The sequence below is a fragment of the Coloeus monedula genome (assembly GCF_965178545.1).
Source record: "Coloeus monedula genome assembly, contig: HAP1_SCAFFOLD_496, whole genome shotgun sequence".
Taxonomy (NCBI): Eukaryota; Metazoa; Chordata; class Aves; order Passeriformes; family Corvidae; genus Coloeus; species Coloeus monedula.
Genome location: NW_028120465.1, coordinates 12174 through 20657, shown reverse-complemented (window position 1 = coordinate 20657; position 8484 = coordinate 12174). Strand labels below are relative to the sequence as shown.

Genomic DNA, 8484 nt, shown 5'->3' with positions numbered 1-8484 from the left:
CACTCAGCCAAAGGGGTTTGGGGCAGTTTCCCCTTTTTGGGGGAAATCAAAGCCATGCCCTGATGCTCCGAATTAGGGGCGGGAGTAGCGAGGCTGCAGAGCTTCCCAAGGAGCCGGAGGCACCCGACACGCAGGGCTGGGCAGGTCGGGCCGGGAGCAGCGGAGAGCTTTGTTTCTCTTCTCAGCTGAACGGCGGCTCGGGCCGGGCCCGTTCCAGGGCTGTTCCTCAGCTGCGGCTTTCCCCTCACGCAGCCCGGGGGGCGCTGGGAGCGCGGGGCGGGGCTGGGCCGTGTGCAGAGCCCGCCCCTCGCTCCGATTGGGCGGTGCTGCCGTCAGTCGTGGTTCTGGCGCGCTGATTGGTCGGAGCGGGGAGCAGCCCGGGCCCGGAGCCGCCGGCAGGGCGGCCGTGGCGCAGCAGAGGCGCCATTGGCGGAGCGTCTGTGCGGGCCCGGGAGCGGCGGCGGCGGCCGGAGCCCGCTGAGGCGGCGGCGGAGCTCGGAGGCGGCCCCAGCGCAGGTGGGAGCCGCGCTCGGTTCTGGCGGGGCTCGGGGCTGGCTGCGGGCGGAGGGGGCGGCAGGGGGCTGTGGCGGCTTCGTTGTGCCGTGTGGGCGCCGTGTTGGCCCTGGCGTGAGGGCGCTGCGGGAGCGGCTGCCCGCGGTCTCCTTCCCGCTGCTGCCTCGGCAGGAGCCGGTGCCGGAGCAGCGCTGGCTCGTCCCGGCTGCTGTGGGTAGGACGGAGGTGGCTGCCCCGTGGCCGGGAGTGTGCGGGAAAGTTCCCGTGGCCAGAGGTTTGTGTGCCCAGAGGAGCCGGAGGAGTTCTGTGAAAGTAACTTTATTCGTGGACAAAGGGAGAGGCCACGGGGCATTTCCCGTGGGGTCTGTCCAAGTGTTGGAGGACGCAGCCTCCTTTTTATGCCGATTTGCCCGGCCGCATCTCCGTGTCCCTTTCCGCAGTGGCTGAGGTCCTTGGAAGGTACAGACTTCCCGATCCGCCTGCTGCGTGTGCCCCTTAATGTGCACCCCCACTTTGTATAACATCCGATATTCATGGCTCTGTTAAGTCTTTGTTCTTCTTCGGGAAGTTCAGGAATTTAGCAGGACCTTGGCTGAGCAGCAGTTGGTGTCAATTAGTAACGTCTTCTAAAATTGATGGTTTCTCCGGTTACTTCCTTCTCTCCAAGTCCCTGGCCCTATTTCCAATGGTAATCACACCATGTGGGGTTTTTTTAAATATTCTTTTAACTGCTTATGAGTTAAAGGGTCACTTTTAAACCCCTTCCAGTTTTGCAAAATGCAGCCTAAAGGTGAGCATCAAAAAACCATTCCGACATTCTGCCATCAGTAACAGCCATGCACACACATACACAAAAAACCCCCAAAGTAATAAAGATTTTTGCTACTTCTTCTCGGGCTAAAAATTGACTCAAAATTGACCCAAACCCAGCTGACAATATCAAAGTAGGATCATTAAGAAAAATATTCTAATGGTGTAATCTTGTCACCAAAACTGCGGGAAGAACAAAAACTCTCCAACAACCTTTTCAGTGTTAGAGGATCAAGGCATTACTTTATTCTGGCCAGGATGTGCAACAGAAATCATTTCATGCGCACATAGCTCAGGTGTGCAGAGAAAATCATTCCATGGCACACGAGTTTTACTCGATTTTTCCTCAACTTTATACAGTCTAAACCCATAGAAATCCGTAGGTTTAATGTTCATTTGTTCCAAGATGGGTAGTTCTTAGTATTTGGTTTCCTATTGAAGAGCGGAAAGAACTCCACTACTAAATAAGTAGTAAAGTAGGTATGTTTTATTCCAGCTGGGATGCACGGGGGATCGCTCCTCCAAAATCATGCGTGCGGACAGCTGCAGGTTACAAGTTCCATATTCATTAAGTTTCGCAACACGCCTATACATATTCATCACCTAGCCCTGCCCAGCCTCGCTTCATATTATAATGAACCCAAAAGTCATTTGCATCCGGTTGCGCTTGCGCAGCGTTGTTGGTGCTTTTTGGTAGGGGTCTCCGAGGGTCTTTTTGATGAAGGCAGGAGGTCTTCCTCGTTCTGAACTTTTCACCTTTCTCCCCCGCGCATGCTCTTTTGTACCCCTGGCCTTTGAGACTGGTTTGAGCTAGTTCGCAGGATGTCTGTCTGAGACTCCCCCTGGTTTTATCAGAGGTCTCTTATCTTTTCTTCCTGCCCTGGTATGCTGACCAAGCTGGATGCATTGCTCCTGACAAACTAATTCTCCTGCTTCCCATCCCCCTCATTCACCTATTAGCCCCGGATTGCTTGGCCTTTGATGTTAATTAGGTGCACACTCCTTGATTTCCTTCTCAGCCTTTTCCAGAGCAGGGGTCTCCAGCTGTGCTGGGAGCAGTGTCTGGGGTAGCTGTTCCTTGATGTTTGCTGACGGGCGTTGATGTTTTGTTGATGGTTGTTATCTTTTTGGGTATCTTTTGGGCTCTTCCCAGTCTGTTGAGACGTTAAGCTCATCTCCCTTGACTGGTGTAACATCCCTTAAAGTCCCAATGCAGGGTCTGTGCCAGCTGAGCTTCCTGTGGAAAAGATTTCACAAGAGACAGGATTCTGGCCACAACTGCTTGAAACAGACATCCCTGATCTCCACCCCCCACTAGGTCGAGAATGAGCAGGGTGAGGAATTGCAAACATCAGTTGCAGGGGAGATAATTGAATATACCTGACCCGAACTCTGGGGTTACCAGGGCGTTTGGAGGTCCCACTGTGTTCCTAAAGCAGCCAGAACGGCCTGAAGGGTCTTTCCTTTAAAATGAGTTCCTCTGTCTGAGTCGATTGTCTGGGAGGGCCAGGGCAGGAGGCTCAGTTAATCTGCTTTTGAAGCCTTGAAAATTGTGCTTTCCTTCTGGTGTCCATGATGGGGTTTCTTGGCTGGCAGGAGAGGAGTGTTGTAGGGAGAGATGCCTGGCTCCAGAAGCGCTGCCTTTAGCAGGGCCTCAGTAAGAGGCTGTAACCCCTTCCTTGCCTCCCTTGGAACAGGGTATTGCTTTTAGACACCACTTGTCCTGGATGCTTCAGAGGAATTTGGAGAGGCTCCATATCTAATTTTCCCTATTTCCTTGGGGCTGCCCACACTTCTGGGTTCACTACAGCAGAGGCCTTCAGTTGGGGTTTTAAGAGTTCTAGGTTTTTTTTCTGTTAAAGGAATTTTCCCCCATACTGTTGCTAATCGCTGGATACTTAAGGAAAACAAAGAGCTACCCATTGAGGGTGGGGTGCGCCTGGCTACTCTTTTTTTTCACCTGGGTGTGGGGGCAGTCGTTCTCTGCGTTTGAAAGAGAGAAGGACCTTGCCTGCTTCTTCGGCTGCTTTCCTCACTACTGGAGAAGCTCCGAGACCCCACGCCTGCCTTCCCTGCCCCGCTCGGAGCCGGGCCATGGCCGCCCTGCCCCGCCGCTGCTTCGAGCCTTCACTATGTTGTAGCCGTGCTCGTCCTGCCTGCCCAGACCTCCGGGGGGTTCTTCCTTTGGATACACGTCGTTGGCCACCCGGGATTTGTGCTTGCCCCTGCCGTTCCAGCCTGCTGTTCCCGAGGGTCCGACCGGACACCGGGATCGGCTGCCCAGCGGTTTGTGAAGCCTTTGTCCCATCCCTTCCCGGGATCCCAGGCCGCCAGTGCCGCGTGCTCCCCGAGCTCGCTCCGGAGCGCCCCCTGCAGCCGCGGGGGAACCATCGCACCTGCCCTGCTCACCGGGAGCCGCCAGCGCCCCTGCCGGCTGCGAGCGGAACTGCACCCGAGGGGAAAGGGCCTGACAGCCGAGAAGGCTGGCACTGGGTTTGGGATTGTTTGCTGTTACTGCCATAGTTATTGCTGTTTGTTTGCCTTGTTATACACATACAGATATATAATAGTAAAGAACTGTTATTCCTATTTCCCACATCTTTGCCTAAAAGCCCCCTTGATTTCAAAATTATAATAACTTGGAGGGAAGGGGGTTGCATCTGCCATTCCAAGGGAGCCTTCTGCCTTCCTTAGCAGACACCTGTCTTTCAAACCAAGACACCTTTGCAGACATTTGACACAAAGGTAGAGCAGCATTAGCCTCTGTATCTCCTTTGACAATATGAATTTGCATTCTCACTTTAGCCACCAAATCCCTTCCCAGTAAATTACAATCACAATTAGGAGCAAACAGAAATTGATGTGTTTCAAACCCATCCCCCACATCTACTAATAGTGGTTGTATAAAACACACCTGCTCATCTTTCCCACTTATTGCTTGAATAATGAAAGAACTTCTTGACAATTTCCGCCCTTAGGTCTCAGATTCGGAGTGGATCGAGAGGCCCCCGTGTCCATCAGGAGCGGCCTTGTCTCGATCCAGACGCGCCCTGAATGTTCTCAAGGGCTCTGGTGCGGTGGGTCCCTGGTGTGCTGGGAGCTCTGAGAGCCCTGCCAATCCATGTCCATCAGGGCTGGACTTGCTCGTGCTGAGGGTGCTGCTGTCTGTGCTTGCAGTGTCCTTGTGGCCTGCAGCTGGAGCCCTGATTCCTTGCCAGGGGCTGTTTGGGTCGGCTCTGCTGTGCCGAGGAGGGCACCAAAGGCCCCCAGCTCATGCTCCCAGTCCCGCACTTCTGTGCCTGCTCCTGCTGCTCCCAGCCACAGAGACACCCCCTGAGATCCTGATGTCCTTGTTTTCCTGTCCTTGAAGATGGGGATAGAAAGGTTGGCAAATTTTGAGGATAAGACAGGGGAACGTGCTGCAAAAAATTCCAGTCCTCACTATTTTTCTCTCCCTCCTCTTTTCCATCTTCCTTTTCCTTTCTTACCTCAGGGATTCATCCTGCTGCTGTTTGCCTTAACCATATTCCTGCACACTCCCTTCAACCAATCCTTTCCCAGTACAGCAACAGTATCTGTCCCCTGTTGCTGAGACCCCTTCTTGACTTCCCTTATTACCGCCGCTGGGTGTCCATGTCATTAAATACCTCTGGGAGAATGTGCAAACTGCCTCAACATTCTCCCAAGGGACTCTCTGAAAGTATTTTGGGATCATCATCCCTTTTGCCTGGATGTGGCTTTCCCTTGCCCCCCTCTGTGGCTGCCCTGCTACGTTTACTCCCTGAAGATCCCATTGTACTCACTGGTGAGATTTTCAGTGCCCTGTTCCTGTGGACTCTTCATGGACCCCCCTGGTCCGTTGCTCATCTGTCTCCTGGACACTCTCGGGTACCCAATCGATCGCCTGGTGCCGGCTGCCACTGAAGGGAGCCCATCACCCAAACTGGATGAGGCGCCTTCTGCTCAACTCGCTGCCCACCGGCCCCAGATGGTGAAAGGAATTCTGGAGAAGCCCCCAGGTTGTGTGAGAAAATTCATGGGTCCAGAGGTTTATGTAGAAAAATGTGACAGAGGAGTGCTGTAACTTTATTCACAGACAAAGGGAGAGGCCCTGGAGCATTTCCCATGGGGCCTCTCAAATTGCTGGAGGACAAAGCCTCCTTTTTATCCTAATTTTCCCTGCCTCATCTCCCTGTCCTTTGCCCCTGGCTGAGGTACTTGGAAGGTACAGGCTTCCCGATTCACCTGCTACGTGTCCCCTTCTAATGTGCACCCTGTTCCCCTTTGTATCTTTGTTGTTCTTCTCCAGGTTCAGGAATTCAACATGGCCTTGTCTGAGCAGCATTCCCTGTCAATTAGTTCCCTGTCAATTAGTTCCATGTCAATTAGTTCCATGTCAATTAGTAATGTTCTTGTGAATGGTTCCTCCCAGTTCCTATCTCGCTATCTCATCTCTCAGTCTCTGGCCCTGTCTGGGGGTGTGTTTGCAAAGAGACATTCCTCCTACTCTTTTCAGTAGCCCTCCCAGCCCCGGCAGCATCGCCCCCCTCATCCCGCAGGTGACCGGGGAGGGGGAGCTCACCCCAAATACCTTCAGGGATCCATGAGAAGGCTTTTTTCGGTGCAGGTGTGGATCTTTGGAGCTCGCCTGAAGTATCCTGGGGAGAGGGGAGGCTCTGTGGGTTTTTCTTTTTTTGGGAGGGATGTTTGGATGTTGCAGGATTCCAAAGCTGAACTGTAAATGCCCCTTGGGGAATATTGGGCGGCCCCTAGGAGGGGTTTTTTTGGGGGGTTTTGGTGGTGACTGCCGGCCAAGCACCGGTGGTGGGCAGGGGGATGCAGGAACCCCTCCCCCTGCACTGGGGGTTTGTCTCCTGGCTCAGGCTCCGGTACCGCGTGGCAATCGGCAGTGTGGGAGGGAGAGGGGGGATAGGGGAACCCCCAGACCCCCTGAGTGGGGAGAATGGAGAGAGACAATACTGAGGGACTCCTGGCAGTCTGGGATAGAGGAGATCCCTGGGATTCCCAGGACCCCCAGCAGCCTTGAGAGGGTGGACCCCCAACACTTGTGGGACCCCCAGCAGCCCAGACAGATGGAACTTCCAGAACCAGAAACTGGAGATACTGGACAGGGATTACTTTGGGTTGAATCTTGATGTTTTGGTGGCTTTAACGGACACAAGATGCCAGGTGACTTCTAGAGATGGACTTGGGCGGGAGGAACCCCCGACATAACACTCTCACATGTTGTTTTCTTTCCAAAACAGGATTTTTCAGTCCCAAACATTGGCTGGATGGAGGAGGAGGCTGTGAGGAAGAGGAAGATGCCCCAGGACCCCCAGGCAGGTGAGGAGGAAGTCACTGCCCCTTTCCCCTCTCTCCTGCTCCATCTCCCAGCCCAGCATCGCCCCTGGCTGCAGGACAACCCCGCTGCCGACGCCGTCCTGCCGGGGACGGACTGGGGGAATCTCCTTCCCCTTCCCTGTGGCACGGAGGCAAATCCCATCCTCTTCTTCTCCACTCTCCTTCCTCTCCTTGTTCTGTCCTTCTTCCTTCCACTTTCTCTCCTCCTCTCCTTCCTCCCTTGATCCTTCTTGTTCCTTCCTCTCCTTCTACCTTTTCCTTTTCCCTTCTCCCTGTCCCTTCCTCTCCTTGTCCTTCCTGCCCCAGGCACTGAGCTGCAGATGGAGACCAGGGGAACAAATCCCTGTGGCAGAACCTCGTGGAAGAGGCCGCTTTGAGCAGCTCCTCGGTGCAGGAATCCAGTGGGGAGGAAAAGCTGCAGAGATCCCGCACGAAGAGTGGCTGCAAATGCAGCTCAGAGAGATCCAAGGAGGAAAGAGCCCCCCTGTGCCGGGAAGGCGGCCGGAGATCCAGCCACAGCTCAGAGCTGGGGGAGAAGCCTCAGAGTGGGGAGAAGCCCCACAGATGCCTGGAATGTGGAATGAGTTTCAGACAGAGCTGCAGGCTCCACAGATACCATCGAGTGCACACTGGAGAGCGGCCCTAGAGGTGCTTGGAATGTGGGAAGAGCTACAGCCAGAGGCAGCACCTGACCCGCCACCAGAGGATCCACACTGGGGAAAAGCTCTATGAGTGCTTGGAGTGCGGGAAGGGCTTCACTGAAGGCTGCAGCCTCATTGTCCACCAGCGTGTCCACACAGGGGAAAGGCCCTATGAGTGTGGGGAATGTGGGAAAAGCTTCGTCCGGAGCTCCCACCTCCTCACCCACCAGCTTGTCCACTCTGGGGAACGGCCCTATGAGTGCCCTGACTGTGGAAAGAGGTTCAAAGACTGCTACTACCTGAAGCACCACCAGAAGATCCACTCTGGGGAACGGCCCTACGAGTGTCCTGAGTGCGGGAAGGGGAGAGGCCCTTCCGCTTCCCCGACTGCGGGAAGAACTACAAACGCAACTCCCACCTTGTCATGCACCGGCGCACCCACACTGGGGAGAAGCCCTACAAGTGTCCCGAGTGTGGGAAGAGCTTCTCCTACAGCTCTGCCTTGACCTCACATGAACGGACCCACTGGTAAGGGAAACCCTGCGAGTGCCCCGAGTGCGGGAAGGGCTTCATCTCCTCCTCCAACTTCGTCTCCCATTGGAGCTACCCATGATGGGCAGTGAAGTGGGTTTACCCTGAGTTCATGGACAGTCTTTTACACTAATGATGCTTCTCACAATTTACATATTTAAACCGTGTGGAAAGGTGGGAATTTCCTTTCGTTCCAGCTCTCCTGCTGGAAGGTGGGGGGGCCTTGGAGCCTCCGGGCCCCGCCGGGCCAGGCCCCTGCACCCCCTCCTTTCCCAACACCGCGGCACAGAACCTGTGTCACTGCTGGGGGGGAACTGTCCCAGAGCCGCAGGCAGCTAAAGCCAGCCATGGACTGCTCACAGCTAAACCCATCCGGCGCGGCTCCCTGGGACTGGCGGGTCCCTCTCCTCTCCACGCGGAGCCGGCGGAGCCAGCGGGAGCCGGCGGAGCCTCCTGTCTGCAGCCAGCACACTCCACGCTGAACTGAAGAGGACACCACGCAGCCAGCAGCACAAAGGGAGCGAGGCTTTCCCCACCGTAAAGCCCGAACAAGAACACTCTTCAACGCGGCGGCTTCGGAGTCAGAGAGAAGAGAAAGTGAGTCCTGTGGGACGGGGCTGGAAAT

The 8484-nt window shown here is 55.1% G+C and overlaps 1 long non-coding RNA gene across 1 annotated transcript; it reads left to right on the top strand.

Annotated features, from left to right (window-relative positions):
* Nucleotides 1-388: 388 nt before the first annotated feature.
* LOC309585826 lies at nt 389-7738 on the top strand. Its single transcript, XR_014227322.1, has 3 exons — nt 389-516; nt 6591-6669; nt 6994-7738. It is a non-coding gene; the product is annotated as an uncharacterized lncRNA (long non-coding RNA).
* Nucleotides 7739-8484: the final 746 nt, after the last annotated feature.